Below are 24,757 nucleotides of genomic sequence, written 5' to 3'. Positions count from 1 at the left end.
GAGATAGTAGCAGTAAGAGAGAGTAAGAGGGAGACAGTGTCAATGAGAGGAGAAAGTAGTAGTATGACAGAACGAAGGAGACTGTGGATGTGACACAGGAGACAATGTCAGAGAAACACAAAGAGATTATGACAATGCGTTGAGCTGAATGAGTGAGTGAGAATGGGCAAGTGGGAGTGGATGGATATGAGCGACTCAGAGCGATGGATTAGTGGGTGTGAACGAGTTACAGTTAGGGGAGCTCATGAAAATGCGAGGTGAGTTGCAAATATATTCTCATGCCAAAGTTTCTGGGAAAACTTTTCAAGGTTCTGAGGAAGGTAGAATGAGGCAGCTGGTACTCCGTTTTTCAGTGAGAATAATTTAAACAGGAACATTTCCGCTTTTTTTTTTTCTCCGATAGGAGCATTTGTCAGCTGATACCAAATTACTCCGAAAATATCCCTCAAGAATTTCCAAAATTTTGCCGATTGTGGAGTTCGAGTCACCTTGTGGAACGGCATAGTAACCTTCAATCAAAACTTTGTTAATACTGTTGGTAGTCAAGACTTAATATGAGCCGGTGGTGCAGTAATTGTCCTCACGGGACTGGTGAACGATAACAGCTCGTCAGGGTGTCTGATTATTATACCGACGTAAATGGTAATTTTGTGATCACGCTTTGTTTCCTCGTGAAATGTAGGCAGCAACTGCAGTAAGAGATGGCTAATACGGTAAACCGTTACCCCAGACAGACAGTGGATCATTTCAGGCTCTATTATAAATCACCTTCAGTAATTCAATCTGTTTTCTATATAATATGTGAGCTGGTTCGTTAAACTAATTTATATCCACACATATTTCCTACTTCTGACTTATACTTGGAAAGAAGTTTCAGTTTTATTTGTAGAAGAAAGTCAAGCTGAAAAACGTCTGATGTTATGAAATTATATTGCCACCAGTTTACGTTGTTTTAAATTGTCATGACGCACAAAAGTTTTTCAACTACAGCTTCTGTGTGGATGTCACTCGATTTCACCCCAGATGATGTAAAAAAACATGAACTACACTCTAGAGCTAAATACATGGACTTCAAACGTTGTTCAGACGTCTGGAGACCCTGAATGAAATTTTCACTCTGCAGCTGACTGTACGCCGTTACGAAACTACCTGGCAGATTAAAACTATGTGCCGGACCGAGACTCGAAGTTGGGACCTTTGCCGTTCCCAGGCATGTGCTCTACCGACTGAGCTACCCAAGCACGCCTCGAGACCCCTCCTCACAGCTTTACTTTCGTCAATACCTCGTCAGTTCTTCGAATACCATCACTGACAGACGTCTGAATTACGAAAACCACAAACGATGTCGCGAAAACATTTAGGAACTTCTTCCTCAGTCCCATATTATTACATCATACCAGTAGGACACATTTTTGAAGGAAACTTTTTTCACCTTTGGCAGTCTAATTCTGATATCTTGCTGCATAACATTAACTCCTAGATACAAAAGAACTTGTACTTGCTCAACAACTACAGGAGTTGGTCAAAAATGGAACTGTGTGCTTCAGCATATAAGCAGATGCCGGCCAACTTGCTGGTTGCGCTGTTTTATCGGACCTCGATCTGCATCTATGAAATGTCCTCAATACGCTGCAAGTGTCACTGATGGCCAGAACAGCGATCTGTGTAGTTGTGGAAGCATTATGTTGAATTTGCTCCACCTCCGCCTCACCCCAAACCCATGAACCAAGGGCCTTGCTGTTGGTGGGGAGCCTTGCGTGCCTTATCGATACAGATAGCCGTACCGTAGGTGCAACCACAACGGAGGGGTATCTGTTGAGAGGCCAGACAAACGTTGAAAGGTCTCTGTTGGATTCCTTTCATGTTAATTTCTTAAATATGTTGTCATTTACGGCATAAATTCCTCTTCTAAATTTACTGTGGTGTTTCTGACTATCTGGGAGGAGACTGAGTAGTGGAACGTGTTACTTTTACACATAAACAAGAACGATCTGTCACACTACTACACTTTAAAACACAGTTTATATGTAATTCATGTCACACAGTCTCATACGGAACCTACATCCGCTTTCTTTTATATACTGTATATGATAAGATACTGTCATCCCCCTTCCCTTCTGTGTGAGAGGATGAATGAGCAAATGTATTTCTAGTTGCATGCTGGATGGTAGCAGACAAGCCTGTCTCCTAGAGAACAGTAGGACCAACGTCGGAACAGGTAGCTACGCTTTCTAATAGCAAAGAGGTTTCTATCCTTAGTATGGTCCTGTCCGTCCCTTGTCATGTTGGTATAGGAAGCTGCCTCTCTGGTCACTTCCGTTTTGTATACGGAAGCACCCTTGGTAGGAGCGCAGGTCAGTCTGTCCGCGGCGAGCGTCTGCAGTGGTAAGATCTCCGGCTAAGCGCGTGTCTGCTAAGTCCGTAGGACAATGGATTTCTTAAGTTCAGCCTAACTGAAAATTTAATCACATTTATTTCAGGTTTAGCTCTAAAATATCTAATGTTATCTTAAATTGCAACGCAGTGTAATTCGAGTGTGAAGTTCAGAATATATTCCGGTAGTTGCTTTGTCACTACTTTGTGAGTAAAGTGGAACCACGTGTTGATCAGTAACTCTAACTAGCATCATCAATCTTCAATGCGAATGTGCGTGAGATTATAACGTCTCGTCTTGACAATATTTTTCAGTATAGCAACTTTTATTTATGTTCAACCCACGTGGGGTGTACTTTGTGAGACCAGTACCACGTGCTTATACAATTGTTTGACCCATCAGGTTAATAGTAAGACGATAGTAACCAGTTCGAGGTTTTTCTTTTGTAAATTGCTTTTCGATCTAATTTATTTTAACTATCAAAATTGTTGTGGAGTTACACTCTTTGTGTAAACCAAGTTGACCACGTGAAGCATGTGGTGTAATCATCAAAGTAGCCCTCAGCTATTCTTTTCGGGAAAATTTCACAGAGAGTTATTATGAATTTAGTATACCAGTGTGTGGTAATTACATGACGGACAGGATTGCGCTACGAACGTAACTTCTTTGGGTGAAAATTGAATCAGTTGGTTGTGGTTAATTTCCTCTTGTATATGTTTCAACGTTCTTCGTGTGTTATTTCATGAATGCAGTGTTCTATGCAGTCTCCCAATCTTGGCTCCATATTTGATGTGTTCCGTAAGATTACAATCTCACATTTTCACTATCCTAAATAAGGCACCAGTTTAGTTATGAATCAAGTTTAATATGTTGAAATTTCAATGATCAATGTTAAAATAAATTTCCAAATATAAACTGATTTATTTCTTTTTATTTAAATTCTCTTATATATATATATATATATATATATATATATATATATATATATATATATATATATATATATATATATCACCGGTTGTCGTATGACTATTAAAATATTATAATTAATGTTAGTTTGGTTGGGAATTTGGTAAGCTAGACTGGATACCTGGTGAAACAGTTGCGCCGTAATGCAAGGTTAACTTCCCCAGACAGCTCACAGCTTTTAACCCGCTTTTATTGTCTATCAGCACAGCTTTCATAACAGATTAATGTAACAACATTAAAACGTGTGGTTCGTGAAGAGGGGCATCTGGATGATTGACTGATGTGGCCTCCTAAAATAAACCAATACGGCCTTTTTGTGCTGGTATTGCGAATGACTGAAAGCAAGGGGAAACTACAGCCATAATTTTTCCCGAGGGTTTGCAGCTGTACTGTATGGTTAAATCATGATGGCATCCTCTTGGGCAAAATATTCCGGAGGTAAAATAGCGCCTCATTCGGATCTCCGGGTAGGGACTACTCAGGAGGACGTCATTATCAGGAGAAAGAAAACTGGCGTTCTATGGATCGAAGCTTAGAATGTCAGATCCCTTAATCGGGCAGGTAGGTTAGAAAATTTAAAAAGGGAAATTCATAGTTTACAATTAGATATAGTGGGAATAAGTAAAATTCGGTGGCAAGAGCAACAAGACTTCTGGCCAGGTGCATACAGGGTTATAAATACAAAATCAAATAGGAGTAATGCAGGAGTTGGTTTAATAATGAATAAAAAAAATAGGAACGCAGGTAAGCTACTATGAACAGCATAGTGAACGCATTATTGGCGCCAAGATAGACACGAAGCCCACAACTAACACAGTAGTACAAGTTTATATGCCAACTAGCTTTGCAGATGATGAACAAAATTGAAGAAATATATGATGCGATAAAAGAAATTATTCAGATAGTTAAAGGAGACGAAAATTTAATGGTCATGGGGGACTGGAGTTCCATAGTAGGAAAAGGATGAGAAGGAAAGGTAGTAGCTGAATATGGAATGGGGGTAAGGAAAGAAACAGGATGCCACCTAGTAGAATTTTGCGCAGAGCGTAACCTAATCATAGTTAGCAATTGGTTTAAGAGTCATGAAAGAAGGCTGTATACGTAGAAGAGGCCTTGAGACACTGGAAGGTTTCAAATAGATTATATAATGGCAAGACAGAGATTTAGGAACCAGGTTTTAAATTGTAAGACATTTCCAAGGTCATATGTGGACACTGACCACAATATATTGGTTATGAACTGTAGATTAAAACTGAAGAAACTGCAAAAAAATGGGAATTCAAGGAGATGGGACCTGGATAAACTGACAGAACTAGAGATTGTATAGAGTTTCAGGGAGAGCATTAGGGAACGAGTGACGAGAATGGGGGAAAGAAATACAGTAGAAGAAGAATGGGTAGCTTTGAGAGATGAAGTAGTGAAGGAGCAGAGGATCAAATAGGTAAAAAGATGAGGCCTAGTAGAAATTCTTAGGTAACAGAAGAGATATTGACTTCAGCTGATGAAAGGAGAAAATATAAAAATGCAGTAAAAGAAGCGGGCGGAAAGGAATACAAACATCTGAAAAATGAGATCAACAGGAAGTGCAAAATGGCCAAGCTGGGATGGCTAGGGGAGAAGTGTAAGGATGTAGAGGCATGTATGACTAGGGATAAGATAGATACTGCATACAGGAAAATTAGGGAGACCTTTGGAGAAAAAAACCACTTGTGTGAATATCAAGAGCTCAGATGGAAAACCAGTCCTAAGTAAAGAAGGGAAAGCAGAAAGCTGGAAGAAGTATATGGAAGAGGACGTGGATGAAAATGAAATGAGAGATATAATACTACGGAAAAATTTGGCAGAGCACTGAAAGACCTAAGTCGAAACAAGACCCCGGGAGCCGACAACATTCCCTTAGAACTACTGATAGCCTTGGGAGAACCACTCATGACTAAAATCTGCCATCTGATGAGCAAGACGTATGAGACAGATGAAATACCCTCAGACTTCAAGAAGAAATAATAATTCCGATCCCAAAGAAAGCAGGTGTTGACTGGTGTGAAAATTACCAAACTATCAGCTTAATAAGCCACAGCTGCAAAATACTAACACGAATTATTTGCAGACGAATGGAAAAACTGGTAGAAGCCGACCTCGGGGAAGATCAGTTTGGATTCCGTAGAAATGTTGGAACACGAGAGGCAATACTGACCCTACGACTTATCTTAGAAGATAGATTAAGGAAAGGCAAATCTACGTTTCTAGCATTTGTAGACTTAGAGAAAGCTGTTGACAATGTTCACTGGAATACTTTCTTTCAAATTCTGAAGGTGTCAGGCGTAAAATACGGAGAGCGAAAAACTATTTACAATTTGAACAGAAACCAGATGGCAGTTACAAGAATCGAGGGGCATGAAAGGGAAGCAGTAGTTGGGAAGGGAGTGATACAGGGTTGTAGCCTCTCCCCGATGTTATTCAATCTGTATACTGAGGAAGCAGTAAAGGAAACAAAAGAAAATTTTGGAGTAGGAATTAAAATGCATGGAGAAGAAATAAAAACTTTGAGGCTTGCCGATGATACTGTAATTCTGTCAGAGACAGCAAAGGACTTGGAAGAGCAGATGAACAGAATGGACAGAGTCTTGAAAGGAGGATATAAGATTAACATAAAAAAGAATAAAACGAGGATAATGGAGTGTAGTCGATGCTGAGGGATTTAGATAAGGAAATTAGACACTTAAATCAATAGATGAGTTTTGCTATTTGGGGAGAAAAATAACTGATGTTGTCGAAGTAGAGAAGATATAAAATGTAGACTGGCAATGGCAAAGAAAGCATTTTTGAAGACGAGAAATTTGTTAACATCGAGTATAGATTTAAGTGTCAGGAATTCGTTTCTGAAAGTATTTGTATGGAGTGTAGCCATGTATGGAAGTGAAACATGGACGATAAATAGTTTGGACAAGAAGAGAATAGAAGGTTTCGAAATGTGGTGCTACAGAAGAATGCTGAAGATTAGATGGGTAGCTCACATAACCAATGAGGTGGTATTGAATAGAATTGAAGGAAATCGTAGAGGAAGACCAAGAGATGAATACACTAAGCAGATTCAGAAGGATTTAGGTTGCAGTAGGTACTGGGAGATGAAGAAGCTTGCACAGGATAGAGTAGTATGGAGAGCTGCATCAAACCAGTCTCTGGAGCGAAGACCACAACAACAACAACAACAACAACAACAACAACAAGTGAATTCGAACACAAGAAAATTGTTGGTGCTCGCATGGAGGGTGCTTCCGTAACCAAAGTAGCCGAAGAATTTGGGGTTTCAGCGGACATCATATAGAAGATTTATATCGCATATAGCCAAAGCAGAGAGACATTACCCGCTAACTCACATCGTGGACAAAAATGTGTTGAGTGATTGTGAGAGACGGTCACTGAAGAGAATTGTGACGAAAAATAAGAGAACGACAGCTGCAAAAGTCATTGCAGAACTGAATGTTGCACTCGCGAATTTTGTCAGCGCCAAAATACTCGAAGGGATCTCCATAAACAGGAAATTGCAGGGCGAACTGGAATTCTATAAACCTCATCAGTGATGCAGTTGGAATAAGTGGTGCGGAAGTCATAAATCCTGAGCTATGGAACTATGGAAGAAAGTCATTTGGTCGGATGTGTCTAGCCAGTTTCACATTGTTTCGAACTTCCGGCTGCGTTAACGAGTACATTGACGAGTTAAGCCATATGACCGCCTGCTTAAAGGGAGGTACCAATGAAATTTCCAGCAGGTAGTAAAAAAATTGTAGTGGGCTGAAAATCTGCTTCATAACATATCTTGACATAATGAGATTTTCACTCTGCAGCGGAGTGTGCGCTGGTATGAAACTTCCTGGCAGATTAAAACTGTGTGCCGAACCGAGAATCGAACTCGGGACCTTTGCCTTTCGAGGGAAAGTGCTCTACCATCTGAGGTACCCAACGACGACTCACACCCCGTCCTCACAGCTTTACTTCCACCAGTACCTTGTCTCCTACTGCAAGGTTCGCAGGAGAGCTTCTGTGAAGTTTGGAAAGTAGGAGACGAGGTACTGGTGGAAGTAAAGCTGTGAGGACATGGCATGAGCCGTGCTTGAGTAGCTCAGATGGTTAATCGATCAACAATGAACTTAAACGGATGTCTTACGAAGTCCGCCCCGAGCAGATGCAACGAACAAAAGTGAACAAAATGAGATTTTTTTTTTTTAAAAAAAAGAGATGGCAGAGTACTTGCCCGCGAAAAGCAAAGTTCTCGGTCTGGCACACAATTTTAATCTGCCAGGAAGTTTCATATCTTGACATGCTGAATTCACTGGGTTAATATAGTATGCTAAGAAATTTTTTTTCATTCTTTTTGGTTTCTGAGTTTAGAAAAATCTCAAGATGTTTTTTCAAAGCCGTATGTGCAGTTCTTGGTTATGACGGAATCTATTCGCAAAAAAAGTTTGAGTCAAAAATGCTTATAACTGACGGAGGAGTAGCATTTCTTTTATTTTGATTTTTTTTCAAAAAAGTTGAAGTATAGTTGGTTTTCTATCAGTAGATGGATACATAAAGTGCAAAAATTTAATTGAAACGTTAATTTTATATGAATATGTCTGTATATGTGCATAATCTGTACTAAAATACGTAACCGTGTATATATATGAGTCTAATGTATATGCACATCCGAAATCGCCGTAAATAAATAATTGCAACTATAATTTAGATTTTTTTGCAATTTACAGACATGTGGATTTACTTTCGTGGCGGACTTAACTCTGAACTGGAAAGTAAATAATTATAAAGGTTTCTGGTCTAGGTTACTTGGGGGCGGGGTGGGAGGTTCTTAGGGCGAGCAGATGATCATCATTCGAATACAGGCCAGTTAGTTTACAAAACAATATTCGTACCACGATACATAGATACACTCTTACGGTAACGTCTCTGCAGTCTACCTACTGTAACACGACGCGCAAGCCCGTCGATTGATGACATCACGACGCCTGGCGGCCAGAAAATTCTCACTTTTCTGGTACCGAGAGCCACAGGTTTCGAATCCGCGCCAGACGGCATGGACCTCGATGACCCCTAGAGGTCGCTGCAGCAGTCGCGCCGTAAGCCGTGGCTGTGCGCGCTCCTGGCCCCGAGTCCAACGTGAGGGCGCCACTGTGGAGCACGTGGTCCCAGACGCCAATAGCGACATACCCTGTTGTATATTTAGTCGGCTGCATCTCACTCAGCGAGGGCGATCATCATAGGCCGCACCACCCGCTCCATGATTTCTACCTCACCATTTATGTCCGTCCTATCCACCTCACTCCTACCCTCAAATACCGTGGCCTCACACTTGACCGACACCCCACCTGGACTCCCCATCTCCTTACCATCCAAAACAAAGCCCACAACCGCCTCCGCCTCCTGAAACTCCTGTCTGGCCGGACGTGGGGTCTGCATCCTTCCACCATCCTTCATACCTACAAATCCTTGATCAGCCCCATCCTCTGTTAAGCCAGCGTAGCTTGGATTTCCGCCCCTCCCCGGTTCTATAAAGCCCTCCAAATCCTTGAACGCCATGCGCTCCGCCTCGCCTTCCGCATCCACCTTCTGTCCCCCACGCGCATCCTCTACGACCTCATCCCCCTTCCCCCACCTTCTCCTTTTCCTTGAACACATCCGCACACTATATACTGTCCGCTGCCTCGATCCCCCTCACCTCCTGGTGTCTCCCTTCCTCTCCACCCCAACCACTTGCCGCGACTTTACCGTTGTGTCCCACCCTCTCTCCGTCTCCACACCCTCCGTCTCCTTTCCGAATGCAACTTCCACCATCTACCCCTCCCGGATGATGAGCTTTGCCCTGACATCTACCCTTCCTACCAACTCTAACCCCATCTTCCTGCCTCCTCCTCAGGGCTCCCTCTCCTCCCCCTCCCTCCTCCTGAGCGGCTTCCCCCTCCTACCCCCCCTTCATCTCTTGTGCGTCCTTTTCAGTGTCTCTGCACTCCCTCCTGCCCTACCTTCCCTCTTCATCTCCTGCCCCACGTGTCTCCTGCCTCTTCGTGTACCCACTGACGCCCCTCCTCTCTTCATCCCGCCGCTTCCCCTGCTGCTCCTTGCTCTCCCCTCCTTTTCCATCCTTTCTGCCCTTTCCCTCGGCAGGTCCCGCCTGGCAGTTTTGTTCTTCATTGTGTGTGCTCCAAGTGGGTTTTAAGTGTGTTGTTCCGGAGTGTTTTTATTACTGTGGCCGACTTTTAACCTGTGCATGTCCATTCAGTGTCTTCCCTGAGTTTTGAATAATCGCCAACTGTGTTTTTTAACTTTCTGGTGACTTTTTTTTAAACTGTCCTCCATGAACGTCTCCATGTTAGTCTATATTTTACCTCCATTTTCTTCCAATATTCTGTTTTAAGTTCCCATTTATCACCTTAAGTATGTAACATTTTATTCTTATTTTAAGTTGTCATGTCACTCGGCTGAAGAGCGGCGGGTTGTGCCGCTGACAGCCCTCCCCTGCCCATATGGGGCAGGGGAATGAAATCACAACAAAGAAAAAAAAACCTCAGCAAGGGAGTCTGGTATTCACATTGATTCAGTTGACATCTCACTTACAGACATCGTGTTTACGTTGCATGTGCTTACTTCTCGTTACGAATGGGTGTTGTTTTGATCTCGTAAGGTTGTTTCTTGTGACCCTGTGGCTTAGTACTTTGTTACTGATCTTGGTGTCTTGCTCGGTTGTCTGTTGTTGTGCTTGTCCTTTCATTCCCGTTCATCCGTCTTGTTTGTTCACGGGCCGCTCCCGTCGGTCCCACCGCGTTTTCGTTAGCGGCAACCCGCGAAAGACACTGCCACAGTTACAACAACTTTTATTCCACGTCGCCAGCCTTAACAGTGACCGACGACCCATCTGTGCAGATGCCGCAGAGATGTGAATGTGAGATGTAATATGCAAAGTGAAAATAGAGAATACAATTCTAAATGTATCAAGTCGTCTTTTATTTGTGTTTCCTTCATACTGCGCCAAACATTGCATAATCTCATAATAATTTTATTTTACGCTAAATTCTTGTCATGTATAAATACAGAATTTTTTTATAATTTATTTAAACTTTTCATACTGTAAGATGGCAAGAACTATGCCCCTTACAAGAAGTCATTAAAGATCACCTAACTCACGTTGAGCGAACAGTAGGGCTGAACAAAATGACTGACAAAGCACAATGCATCTTTTAGATGGTATAGTATGGATGTATTGGAATAATCATTGTCGGGTGATGGTTTTAAAGTAATTCACACAACATGAAAACTTTGTGGAAATGCGTTGATTTATTGGAGGCTAGTTTATCCCAGGGAAGTACTCAGAAATGACCACGGCGTGCGGCCGGGGAGCGGCAAAGGGAAGTGACAATAGGCAGCTTAGGTCGGCTCAAGCTCTGAGAAAGCGGTAACAGGGCGCGGCCTCCATCTGCCTTAAGATGAGTGACAGTGAGTGGGTGGTTGACCCCATGCTGGTGTACTGGGAACTTGTACACCTGTTGATAAATGTCTGTCGTCCCGTTTTCAGTGAAACATGCGAGAAAGCCACGCAAAGCTGCGGTGGAGCGGTCAACAGAGGTCAAAATATGCGTTTTCGTGACTACAGCAACTTCACGCTGAATTTATGGTCCAAAGAGTCTGAAGTAAATCAGGTGAAGAGCGACAGAATGAAATACGCCAGCCTCCGATGGGAACGTAGGGCCAAGGAATTTGAAGTACTCTCCTCGGAGTCAGAATTCCGGAAAAATTGGTGTTTGTGCAGACGCTAATCTTGATGGGTGGCCTGGGAGGAGCTAAATAGCAGAAGTTGAGAGGAAGGGAAATTTTGTGGGAATTTGTTTACTTCCCAGAGCAGGCATTGGTTCGCACTGGGAAGCGACGCATAATTATCGTGACTTGCGCTGCAACTGGCGTAAGTGATTTTGCTGGAGGGGAGACCGACACAAAGAGCGGACTGGGAGAAGTCCCCGTAGTGGTCTTCCGTCCCAAGTTTGCCTAGAGTGCGGACGTGGCGTTCTTTACTCAGCTTGCCTGAGAAAGAGTGAGTATCTCTGCAGTTTAGGACTTAGCAAATGGAATGATTGCGTTTGGAGATAGGAAGTTTTGGTTCAGCTATGTACTGAGCAAGATAGCTAGGAGTGAATAGACGAGCACAGCCTTGCAGCACCACGAGGTCGGCCGACGTCTGCACAACGACACCACTCCACCACGCTGAATTCGGTGATATTGCGCCCGCTCCGGCCACTGATTAATTTGCTGGATCACATCAGCAAAGTTTCCACGAGGGTTTCATGGGCCATGTATTGTAGAATTCTTCTCGCACTTCGCATTACACCTGGGTCAGTCGATAGGAATTACTTTTGATTTATCGCGCTTTACTCCACGCAAACGCAATTTATTACCACTGCCTGTTAGGAGAGTCATGTAATGTGATGATTGAAGGTCATGAGTTAAAATAAATCTGTGCTAATCGACTGCATCTGTTTTCAATCAAGTACTTGAAATCCCAAGTCACTTTCTTAATTAATTTTATGTTCAACATTTGCATTTGGTGTTCAATAGCTGAATATAACATCAATGTGCACCACTTTGTAATTAAAAGGGATCAATTCTGAACCAATTAATGTCAACACTGCCACCGCAGTTCAATCAGGAGTCACAGGGCCTTATTACTTTCTTTGCGTTATCCGACATTACGGCAGTTTTACACTCTCTGTTGATCTGTTAGTCAATTACCTGGGGTGAACACATACCAAAACCAGATATGTGATGGATGGGGTGTTACAGTATGTATATGGTGCTCAAAAGGTCACTATACTTCAGTTTCTTTGAAACAGATCAGAATGGCCGAAACGAAAAAATGCCACTCCTCTTTCAATGTTAAGAATTTTTGGCTCAAAAGATTTTTGTGAATACATTGTGTGATAACCAACAACCTCAAGTATGGGTTTGAAAAAATATTTATTTTTTTTCAAAACTCAAAAATCAAATAGCATGAAAAATTTTGTTTAGCAAATTGGATTTACCCATTGAATTCAGCATGCAAAGACATGTTATGAAACAAATTTTCAGTCTCCTCCAATAATTTTTTGCGATCGGATTGAAATTTCACCTCACCTTAATAGCACGTTGATACCCCTTTGGAACGCAATACAGCAGTGACCCTGCGTGCCGTGGGTTCGACACTTCCCTGGCAGGTCTCAGGCCGTAAGCAGCACTAGACGTCTATGCACAGATCACACGATTCCTGTAAATTATGGGCAGGTGGTTTGTGGGCGTGTAGGTGAGAGAGCTTCTCAGATGTGTCCTGTTAGTTTCAGTGAGAAGAATTTGCCAACCAAGATACCATTCTGAGTTCACTATCAGACTTATAAAAACCACTGTAGAACGATTGTGAAATGGACAGCCACTTGCTAGGAGACGCCATCGTCGTCGGGGAAGAAATTAAACATGAAAAGAAGCAAGTATTCTGCAACAGAGTGGAGAGCTGTCTCGGTGCGTTGGATTACTACTACACTCCTGGAAATGGAAAAAAGAACACATTGACACCGGTGTGTCAGACCCACCATACTTGCTCCGGACACTGCGAGAGGGCTGTACAAGCAATGATCACACGCACGGCACAGCGGACACACCAGGAACCGCGGTGTTGGCCGTCGAATGGCGCTAGCTGTGCAGCATTTGTGCACCGCCGCCGTCAGTGTCAGCCAGTTTGCCGTGGCATACGGAGCTCCATCGCAGTCTTTAACACTGGTAGCATGCCGCGACAGCGTGGACGTGAACCGTATGTGCAGTTGACGGACTTTGAGCGAGGGCGTATAGTGGGCATGCGGGAGGCCGGGTGGACGTACCGCCGAATTGCTCAACACATGGGGCGTGAGGTCTCCACAGAACATCGATGTTGTCGCCAGTGGTCGGCGGAAGGTGCACGTGCCCGTCGACCTGGGACCGGACCGCAGCGACGCACGGATGCACGCCAAGACCGTAGGATCCTACGCAGTGCCGTAGGGGACCGCACCGCCACTTCCCAGCAAATTAGGGACACTGTTGCTCCTGGGGTATCGGCGAGGACCATTCGCAACCGTCTCCATGAAGCTGGGCTACGGTCCCACACACCGTTAGGCCGTCTTCCGCTCACGCCCCAACATCGTGCAGCCCGCCTCCAGTGGTGTCGCGACAGGCGTGAATGGAGGGACGAATGGAGACGTGTCGTCTTCAGCGATGAGAGTCGCTTCTGCCTTGGTGCCAATGATGGTCGTATGCGTGTTTGGCGTCATGCAGGTGAGCTCCACAATCAGGACTGCATACGACCGAGGCACACAGGGCCAACACCCGGCATCATGGTGTGGGGAGCGATCTCCTACACTGGCCGTACACCACTGGTGATCGTCGAGGGGACACTGAATAGTGCACGGTACATCCAAACCGTCATCGAACCCATCGTTCTACCATTCCTAGACCGGCAAGGGAACGTGCTGTTCCAACAGGACAATGCACGTCCGCATGTATCCCGTGCCACCCAACGTGCTCTAGAAGGTGTAAGTCAACTACCCTGGCCAGCAAGATCTCCGGATCTGTCCCCCATTGAGCATGTTTGGGACTGGATGAAGCGTCGTCTCACGCGGTCTGCACGTCCAGCACGAACGCTGGTCCAACTGAGGCGCCAGGTGGAAATGGCATGGCAAGCCGTTCCACAGGACTACATCCAGCATCTCTACGATCGTCTCCATGGGAGAATAGCAGCCTGCATTGCTGCGAAAGGTGGATATACACTGTACTAGTGCCGACATTGTGCGTGCTCTGTTTTCTTGTGTCTATGTGCCTGTGGTTCTGTCAGTGTGCTCATGTGATGTATCTGACCCCAGGAATGTGTCAATAAAGTTTCCCCTTCCTGGGACAATGAATTCACGCTGTTCTTATTTCAATTTCCAGGAGTGTATATGCCCCAAGGCATCCCAGGTAAATGTCTTCAGTCGCATAATACTGCCACCATGGGCTGTGTCCAAGATGCAGTACATGTTTCGAGTAGACTCGGTTGACCGCATATCTAGACACGACCATCGACCTGGTGTAACAACAAATGTGACTCGTATGACCAGGTGACACATTTCCATTGATCCCATATTTACCATAACCATTACCGACGATGTCGCTGGGTCAACATGGGAACACACAGGAGTGGTCTGCCGCAGATTTCCATGTTCAACAACGTGCGCTGCACGATGTGCTCGGAAACGCTTCTGAAAGGAAGAGAACTGATTCTGTTGTCAGAATTACCACGTATCGCCACCTACCCTTCATTACAGTATGGCCAACCCTCAGACACCCACGTTGTGTGATGCGTAGACGTCCAACACTTCGTCGCCCATTCGTGGTTTCGCCGACCTCGAACCACCTTCAATGGACTGATTTCAGAGGCTGCGAGCAAAACTGCACGTGAGTGCGGTGTGGTGCACACATGTGGGCTGAGACCCGGCCTGTCTCGGCTTTGCTCGCTCCTTCTCGGAAGTACTCAGTACAGTGCGAAATTCTATTGAGCGTTGCACTTAACCTATTGTTCCCCCCATCCCCTCACACTTCTCCCCCTCCTCCTCAGGAAGGGAGCGCTGGGTCATTTTGTTAGTGTGGGTTGCCTACATCAGGGGCAGCTGTGCGCTCACGGGGCAAACCTATTGTTATCCTTTGACTGACAGGTACTTAACCTACTGTTCTGTTAACTGCATTTCCATGTCACCCCCATTTCCTCTTGATTGACAGGCAATTAACATATTGTCCCCCCCCACCCCTCCCCCTCCTCCAACCCCCTCCCCACTCGCTGCTACAGGTAAACTTTCACGTCTGAGTTATTGAAATAGGCCCCCCTCTCCCTCTCATCAATTTGATTGACTACTTAATTAAATTGATCAATTAGTTAACTTCTCTGGTGGGAAAGTGCTTCGCCCCCCTGCGACGCAAGCTCAAATTCCATCAGGACAATGCAACCTCTAGTAACCTAAGAAAATGGTGGGAAGATAATTTAGGTCACATTGACTACTTACTACAATTAAGTAACCTGTCTGGTGGGAAACCTTTTCGTTGGCACAACATTGGTTGGTTGGTTGATGTGGGGAAGGGGACCAAACAGTGAAGTCATCGGTCCCATTGGATTAGGTAAGGATGGGGAAGGAAGTGGGCCGTGCCTTGTCAAAGGAACCATCCCGGCATTTGCCTGAGGCGATTGAGGGAAATCACGGAAAACCTAAATCAGGATGGTTGGACACGTGTTCGAACCGTCGTCCTTCCGAATGCGACTGCAGTATGCTAACCACTGGCCATCTCGCTCAGTGGCACGACACTCTTCAGTTCGACAGAATCGTGGTATCAGCGCTGTTTACCCTCCGTTATTTGTTTGTTGTGTAGTTCACAGGTTGAGTGACTGTTTACACAAAAAGAGGCAGTCTAGTGGTCTATCATCATAAGCCTTTTCCGGAAGGTGTGACCGAGCAGTTCTAGGAAGTCTGGAACTGTGCGACCACTACGGTCGGAGATTCGACTCCTGCCTCAAACATGGATGTATGTGATGTCCTTAGGTTAGTTAGGTTTAAGTAATTCTAAGTTCTAGGGGACTTATGACCTCAGCTGTTAAGTCCCATTGCTCAGAGCCATTTGAACCATTCATAAGCCTTTAAAAAATGAATGGGAATGACAGAAAAGAAGAATGAGAATTCTCAATATGTGTCATGCAGTCGCATAGTTAAAAGACCCGAAAATTTGCTATTTAGCCATGTTAAAACGCCATGCATAAAGAACTTAAGATTTAGTTGACAATCAAAGAGCAAAAATTTACAGTAAACAACAGACAGGATTCTCTGTTCTGTGCATAAAAAATCATATTGTGCTAAATTTACTGGCATGGAGCCCATGATGAAATTGGTAATACGAACAGTAAATTTTCTGAGGTCACACACATGATTCCATTGTTAGTTGCTCCCGTTTCTGATGGAATTGATCGAAGAATATGGAGACTATATTACTGCAAAATATGTTTGTTAAATCAAAAGGGACCGAGGGAGATGGCGCAGTTGTGAGCACATTGGACTCGCATTCGGGAGGATGACGGTTTAATCCCGCGTCCGGCCATCCTGATTTAGGTTTTCCGTGATTTCCCTCAATCGCCTCAGGCAAATGCCGGGATGGTTCCTTTGAAAGGGCACGGCCGACTTGCTTCCCCATCGTTTCCTAACCGATAAGACAGATGACCTCGCAATTTCGTCTCCCCCCCCCCCCCACCCCAAATCAACCCAACCCTTAAATAGAGAGGTACGCCTGGAACGATTTTTCGGTTTAAAACCCGCTGTTGTTGAAATTATGAAGTAAAGAGGAAAGCACGAACGAAAATTAGAACATCCGGAATGATATTGTAGACCTCGCATTGGAAGTGGACTTGACTACACGCTACCCACAGCAAGACATTGCAAGATGAACAAGAACTTATTTGTGATTTGACGGGGATGCATTTAAAAAGAAAATCGGTTATGGAAGGGACACATTCTGACAGAAAACATTGCCCATTTCCGTAAGATAACTGGCGTTAAAGACGATGTGAGTTTGAAAAATCCATCGTGGCATTTCGAATTGTAAGGATAGTTTTCTAAACGTTTTGAGGACACGACAAGTGGTCCATCCGCTTCCGAGCTGTTTTGAGACCGTTTGCCATTTCAGGTGAAGGTGGCTCCGTGTATGTGCAGATGGAACTGACTGACCCACGAGGTCTACGTTGTACCCTCCGGAGAGTTGCCACATCTCCTTACCGAGATTGCGAAAATGATGCAATATTTCGCTCAACATACGATTATGAAAGATTTTTTTTCGCTTGTAAAAGTATATAAGTCTTGATTACGTGGCAACCTGAGTGCGAAACTATATCAAATTGTCTATGTTTGTCTGTATGCAAACAGATTGTACGAGATAAAAATATACACTCCTGGAAATTGAAATAAGAACACCGTGAATTCATTGTCCCAGGAAGGGGAAACTTTATTGACACATTCCTGGGGTCAGATACATCACATGATCACACTGACAGAACCACAGGCACATAGACACAGGCAACAGAGCATGCACAATGTCGGCACTAGTACAGTGTATATCCACCTTTCGCAGCAATGCAGGCTGCTATTCTCCCATGGAGACGATCGTAGAGATGCTGGATGTAGTCCTGTGGAACGGCTTGCCATGCCATTTCCACCTGGCGCCTCAGTTGGACCAGCGTTCGTGCTGGACGTGCAGACCGCGTGAGACGACGCTTCATCCAGTCCCAAACATGCTCAATGGGGGACAGATCCGGAGATCTTGCTGGCCAGGGTAGTTGACTTACACCTTCTAGAGCACGTTGGGTGGCACGGGATACATGCGGACGTGCATTGTCCTGTTGGAACAGCAAGTTCCCTTGCCGGTCTAGGAATGGTAGAACGATGGGTTCGATGACGGTTTGGATGTACCGTGCACTATTCAGTGTCCCCTCGACGATCACCAGTGGTGTACGGCCAGTGTAGGAGATCGCTCCCCACACCATGATGCCGGGTGTTGGCCCTGTGTGCCTCGGTCGTATGCAGTCCTGATTGTGGCGCTCACCTGCACGGCGCCAAACACGCATACGACCATCATTGGCACCAAGGCAGAAGCGACTCTCATCGCTAAAGACGACACGTCTCCATTCGTCCCTCCATTCACGCCTGTCGCGACACCACTGGAGGCGGGCTGCACGATGTTGGGGCGTAAGCGGAAGACGGCCTAACGGTGTGCGGGACCGTAGCCCAGCTTCATGGAGACGGTTGCGAATGGTCCTCGCCGATACCCCAGGAGCAACAGTGTCCCTAATTTGCTGGGAAGTGGCGGTGCGGTCCCCTACGGCACTGCGTAGGATCCTACGGTCTTGGCCGTGCATCCGTGCGTCGCTGCGGTCCGGTCCCAGGTCGACGGGCACGTGCACCTTCCGCCGACCACTGGCGACAACATCGATGTACTGTGGAGACCTCACACCCCACGTGTTGAGCAATTCGGCGGTACGTCCACCCGGCCTCCCGCATGCCCACTATACGCCCTCGCTCAAAGTCCGTCAACTGCACATACGGTTCACGTCCACGCTGTCGCGGCATGCTACCAGTGTTAAAGACTGCGATGGAGCTCCGTATGCCACGGCAAACTGGCTGACACTGACAGCGGCGGTGCACAAATGCTGCGCAGCTAGCGCCATTCGACGGCCAACACCGCGGTTCCTGGTGTGTCCGCTGTGCCGTGCGTGTGATCATTGCTTGTACAGCCCTCTCGCAGTGTCCGGAGCAGGTATGGTGGGTCTGACACACCGGTGTCAATGTGTTCTTTTTTCCATTTCCAGGAGTGTATTTCAACGCACCAAAAATAATTAAATAATAACGAAAATTTTTTGGTTTGTAATCAAAGTTGTTGAGCAATATGAAACACGACACTAACTAATATGCTGTGCGACTGCATTGTCTTCAAAATGCAGTGCGTTCACAGTTTGCTGCTCATCCCCCCACCTCATGCTCAGACAGTGTGCCGTTGTGGTGGGGGAAGTGTGCAGCCAGGTAAGACAGCTATGCACGTGTGCGAGATCAGAGCTCGTGTGCTTGACTCTTATTCATCCATGTCACAGATGTTCACGACAGTGGCACAGAAACAGGTGACCAGATTCACCATTTCCGAGATGCTCGTTCCCAGATGTCACACCATGAAAATCAACCCACTCACAGTGTCGTTTATGTCAACAAAATTCCTCATCTGCTGCCCATACCGTCGCTAGAATGCTGCCCAGTTCGTCCGTGCTCCACTTGTATAAGTTCCTTAGCACATCATGTGTCAGTTCGATTTAACACAGAGTACGCGGAGGAACTTGCCCCCCTTCTTGCAGCGGTGTACCGTAGGTCTTTAGAGGAACGTAGATTTCCAAAAGATTGGAAAAGGGCACAGGTCATCCTGGTTTTCAACAAGGGACGCCGAATAGATGTGCAGAACTATAGACCTCTATCTCTAACGTCGATCAGTTGTAGAGTTTTGGAACACGTATTATGTTCGAGTATAATGACTTTTCTGGAGACTAGAAATCTACTCTGTAGGAATCAGCATGGGTTTCGAAAAAGACGATCGTGTGAAACCCGTCCACGAGACACAGAGGGCCATAGACACGGGTTTCCAGGTAGATGCCGTGTTTCTTGACTTCCGCAAGGCGTTTGATACAGTTCCCCACAGTCGTTTAATGAACAAAGTAAGAGCATATGGACTATCAGACTAATTGTGTGATTGGATTGAAGAGCTCCTAGATAACAGAACGCAGCATGTCACTGTCAATGGAGACAAGTCTTCCGAAGTAAGAGTGATTTCAGGTGTGCCGCAGGGGAGTGTCGTAGGACCGTTGCTATTCACAATATACATAAATGACCTTGTATATAACAACAGAAGTTCACTGAGGCTTTTTGCGGGTGGTGCTGTGGTATATCGAGAGGTTGTAACAATGGAAAATTGTACTGAAATGCAGGAGGATCTGCAACGAATAGACGCATGATGCAGGGAATGGCAATTGAATCTCAATGTAGACAAGTGTAATGTGCTGCGAATATATAGGAAGAAAGATCCTTCATCATTTAGCTACAATATAACAGGTCAGCAATTGGAAGCAGTTAATTCCATAAATTATCTTGGAGTGGGCATTAGGAGTGATTTAAAATGGAATGACCTTAAATATTAATCGTCGGCAAAGCAGATGCCAGACCGGGATTCATTGGAAAGATCGTAAGGAAATGCAATCCGCAAACAAAGGAAGTAGGTTACAGTACACTTGATCGCCCACTGCTTGAATACTGCTCACCGGTGTGGGATCCGTACCAGATAGGTTTGATAGAAGAGATAGGGAAGATCCAACGGAGAACAGCGCGCTTCGTTACAGGACCATTTAGTAATCGCGAAAGCGTAACGGAGATGATAGATAAACTCCAGTGGAAGACTCTGCAGGAGAGACGCTCAGTAGCTCGATACGGGCTTTTGTTGAAGTTTCGAGAACATACCTTCACCGAGGAGTCAAGCAGTATATTGCTCCCCCCTACGTATATCTCTCGAAGGAGAGGCATACCGACAATCTTTCTTTTCACGAACAGTACGAGTCTGGAATAGAAGGGAGAACCGATAGAGGTACTCAAGGTACCCTTCGCCGCACACCGTCAGGTGGCTTGCGGAGTATGGATGTAGATGTAGATGTAGATGTGTCCCTCAGGCGACCTTCATTCTTGCGGTCGGACACTGGTTATAATGTTCTCGTTCATCAGTGTGCGTGGGCCCTTGCCTGCAACAGTCTTTTGATCTTCCTTTACATTCAGCCAGATACCGTTTGAGAATCTTAGCATAGGCTTCTATCTGTTTCCATGTAATTTCATCCCATCTCCAAAATTTTCTTTCGCTTCCTTCACTGTTTCTTCGGCATACAAACTGAACAATAGTGGTGATGAGTTGCAACCTGGCTCAAGTCCCTTATAAAAAGAACTTGTTTTCCTTGACCTTTCGCTAGTGTTATTCACAGTGGTATAAAGTCTGTGAACGCGTGATGCTCTCGGCGGTCCCTCGTATGTGGACGAAGGCAGCCCCTCGCGTGCTCGCTCTCGCACTGGCGGGCATTGATGCGGCAAGTTTGTTGCTGCGCAGATGTCGCGTCAGCTCCATCTGCATTTATAATTGGCGAGCACAAAGGAAGGCTGGTCGTATCGCAGCGCCGATCGCTGCAGCCGCCTCCTGCAGCGAGGCTGCTGGTAATTACGGAACAGGACGCAGGAGCAGGAGCAGCAGCCGCCATCTTCCGTCCCGCGACGGGCGTGATGCTCAGCTGCTCCTGGGCTCACTGCTGCTTTCTCTCCCACAGCACTGCGTGGCGTATCTCCTATCTATGGGCTCTAACTTACCCCTAGTCATTAGGGTTATAGTTCACCAACGGCCCTTACGAACTTGGATGCTCATGTACTCAAGAAGATTTCACAAAAAAGGGACTAAACTACAGAGGGGTCCAAAAAATGTATGCACTGTTTAAAAGTCCATAACTTGCAAACTAATTGACGGAGTTGTCTCATTTTTGGTGAAAGTGTAGCTTAAAGTCCAACTTAAACATATCACTATAGGTGTTTTAAAAGGTCACCATTAACATCCACACACAAACGATGCCGCCGAACTGCAGCACGAACTACTGCCTGCAACGTGTTCAATTGGATATTTGCACACGAATGTACGATGGATTCTCGAAGTTCATCCAATGTGCGTGGCTTTTGTCGATAAACGACGTCCTTTAGTGTTCCCCACACGTAAAAGTCCAGAGGAGTTAGGTCTGGGGAACTTGGTGGATACTCCACAGCACTTCTATGGCCTTTCCATCTTCCTCATAGATTTTCGTCGAGATACGCCCTAACACGATTTTGGTAGTGGACTGGGACACCATCTTGTTGAAAGTAAACTCTTCCGTCTCCATACAAGTCTCGGATGGCAGGTAAAATGGATGTCAGAAGCTTCTGAAGGTACACCTCACCGGTAACTGTGCCGTCAAAGAAGAATGGCTCAACAATCCCCGGTAAGACAATCCACACCACACATTTACTCCTGGCAAATTCACGGCTTTGTCTACATGGACGTTGGGATTTTCGTCGGCCCAGTAGATGCAATTGTGGCGATTTGGTTCAAATGGCTCTGAGCACTATGGGACTTAACTGCTGAGGTCATTAGTCCCCTAGAACTTAGAACTACTTAAACCTAACTAACCTAAGGACATCACACACATCCATGCCCGAGGCAGGATTCGAACCTGCGACAGTAGCGGTCGCGGAGTTCCAGACTGTAGCGCCTTGAGCCGCTCGGCCAACCCGGCCGGCTGTGGCGATTTACTGTACCATTGAGTTTGAACTGTGCCTCATCAGACCACACAATCGTCTCTGCAAACTCTTCATCGTTGTGCACCATGTTAGTAAACCACTCGCAGTACTCCATTCTACGATCTGGGTCGTCCTCGTTCATTGCGTGTAGCAGTCGTGGGATATTGCACCACCACTCTGCTGTCTACAAAATTCGCCGAACACTTGAGCGACTCACTCCAGTGTCCTCTTGGGTAAAATATTCCGGAGGTAAAATAGTCCCCCATTCGGATCTCCGGGCGGGGACTACTCAAGAGGACGTCGTTATCAGGAGAAAGAAAACTGGCGTTCTGCGGATCGGAGCGTGGAATGTCAGATCCCTTAATCGGGCAGGTAGGTTGGAAAATTTAAAAAGGGAAATGGATAGGTTAAAGTCATATATAGTGGGAATTAGTGAAGTTCTGTGGTAGGAGGAACACGACTATTGGTCAGGTGAATACAGGGTTATAACTACAAAATCAAATAGGGGTACTGCAGGAGTAGGTTTAATAATGAATAAAAAAAATAGGAGTACGGGTAAGCTACTACAAACAACATAGTGAACGCATTATTGTGGCCAAGATAGACACGAAGAACACGCCTACCACAGTAATATAAGTTTATATGCCAACTAGCTCTGCAGATGATGAAGAAATTGATGAAATGTATGATGAGATAAAATAAATTATTCAGGTAGTGAAGGGAGGTGAAAATTTAATAGTAATGGGTGACTGGAATTCGAGAGTAGGACAAGGAAGAGAAGGGAACGTAGTAGGTGAATATGGATTGGGGCTAAGAAATGAAAGAGGAAGCCGCTTGCGGAATTTTGCACAGAGCATAACTTAATCATAGCTAACACTTGGTTTAAGAATCATGAAAGAAGGTTGTATACATGGAAGAACCCTGGAGATACTAGAAGGTTTTACATAGATTATATAACGGTAAGACAGATATTCAGGAACCAGGTTTTAAATTGTAAGACATTTCCAGGGGCAAATGTGGACTCTGACCACAATATATTGGTTATGAACCGTAGATTAAATCTGAAAAAAACTGCAAAAAGGTGGGAATTTAAGGAGATGGGACCTGGGTAAACTGAAAGAACCAGATGTTGTAGAGAGTTTCAGGGAGAGCATAAGGTAACAATTGACAGGAATGGGGGAAAGAAATACAGTAGAAGAAGAATGGGAAGCTTTGAGGGAAGAAATAGTGAAGGCAGCAGAGGATCAAGTAGGTAAGTAGACGAGGGCTAGTAGAAATCATTGGGTAAGAGAAGATATACTGAATTTAGTTGATGAAAGGAGAAAATACAAAAAATGCAGTAAATGAGTCAGACAAAAAGGAATACAAACGTCTCAAAAATGAGATCGACAGGAAGTGCAGAATGGCTAAGCAGGGATGGCTAGAGGACAAATGTAAGGATGTAGACGCTTATCTCACGAGGGGTAAGATAGATACAGCCTACAGGAAAATTAAAGAGACCTTTGTAGAAAAGAGAAACACTTGTATGAATATCAAGAGCTCAGATGACAACCCAGTTCTAAGCAAAGAAGGGAAAGCAGAAAGGTGGAAGGAGTATATAGAGGGTCTATACAGGCACGATGTTCTTGAGGTCAATATTATGGAAATGGAAGAGGATGTAGATGAAGATGAAATGGGAGATACGATACTGCGTGAAGAGTTTGACAGAGCACTGGAATACTTGAGTCGAAACAAGGCCCGGGAGTAGACAACATTCCATTAGTACTCATGACAGCCTTGGGAGAGCCAGTCCTGACAAAACTCCACCATCTGGTGAGCAACATGTATGAGACCGAAATTTCCTCAGACTTCAAGAAGAATATAATAATTCCAATCCCAAAGAAAGCAGGGGTTGACAGATGTGAAAATTACCGAACTGTCAGTTTAATAAGCCACGGCTGCAAAATAGTAACACGAATTCTTTACAGACGAATGGAAAAACTGGTAGAAGCCGACCTCGGGGAAGATCAGTTTGGAATCGGTAGACATGTTGGAACACGTGAGGCAATACTGACCCTACGACTTATCTTAGAAGAAAGATTAAGGAAAGGCAAACCTACGTTTCTAGCATTTGTAGACTTAAACTTTTGACAATGTTGACTGGAAAACTCTCTTCCAAATTCTGAAGGTGGCAGGGGTAAAATACAGGGAGCGGAAGGCTATTTACAATTTGTACAGAAAGCAGATGGCAGTTATAGGAGTCGAGGGACATGAAAGGGAAGTAGTGGTTGGGAATGGAGTGAGACAGGGTTGTAGCCTCTCGCAGATGTTATTCAATCTGTGTATTGAGCAAGCAGTAAAGGAAACAAAAGAAAAGTTTGGAGTAGGTATTAAAATCCATGGAGAAGAAATAAAAACTTTGAGGTTCCCCGATGACAATGTAATTCTGTCAGAGACAGCAAAGGACTTGGAAGAGCAGTTGAACGGAATGGACAGTGTC

This window comes from Schistocerca nitens, chromosome 7, assembly GCF_023898315.1.
Source record: "Schistocerca nitens isolate TAMUIC-IGC-003100 chromosome 7, iqSchNite1.1, whole genome shotgun sequence".
NCBI classification, from domain to species: domain Eukaryota; kingdom Metazoa; phylum Arthropoda; class Insecta; order Orthoptera; family Acrididae; genus Schistocerca; species Schistocerca nitens.
This window is presented reverse-complemented; position numbering follows the sequence as displayed.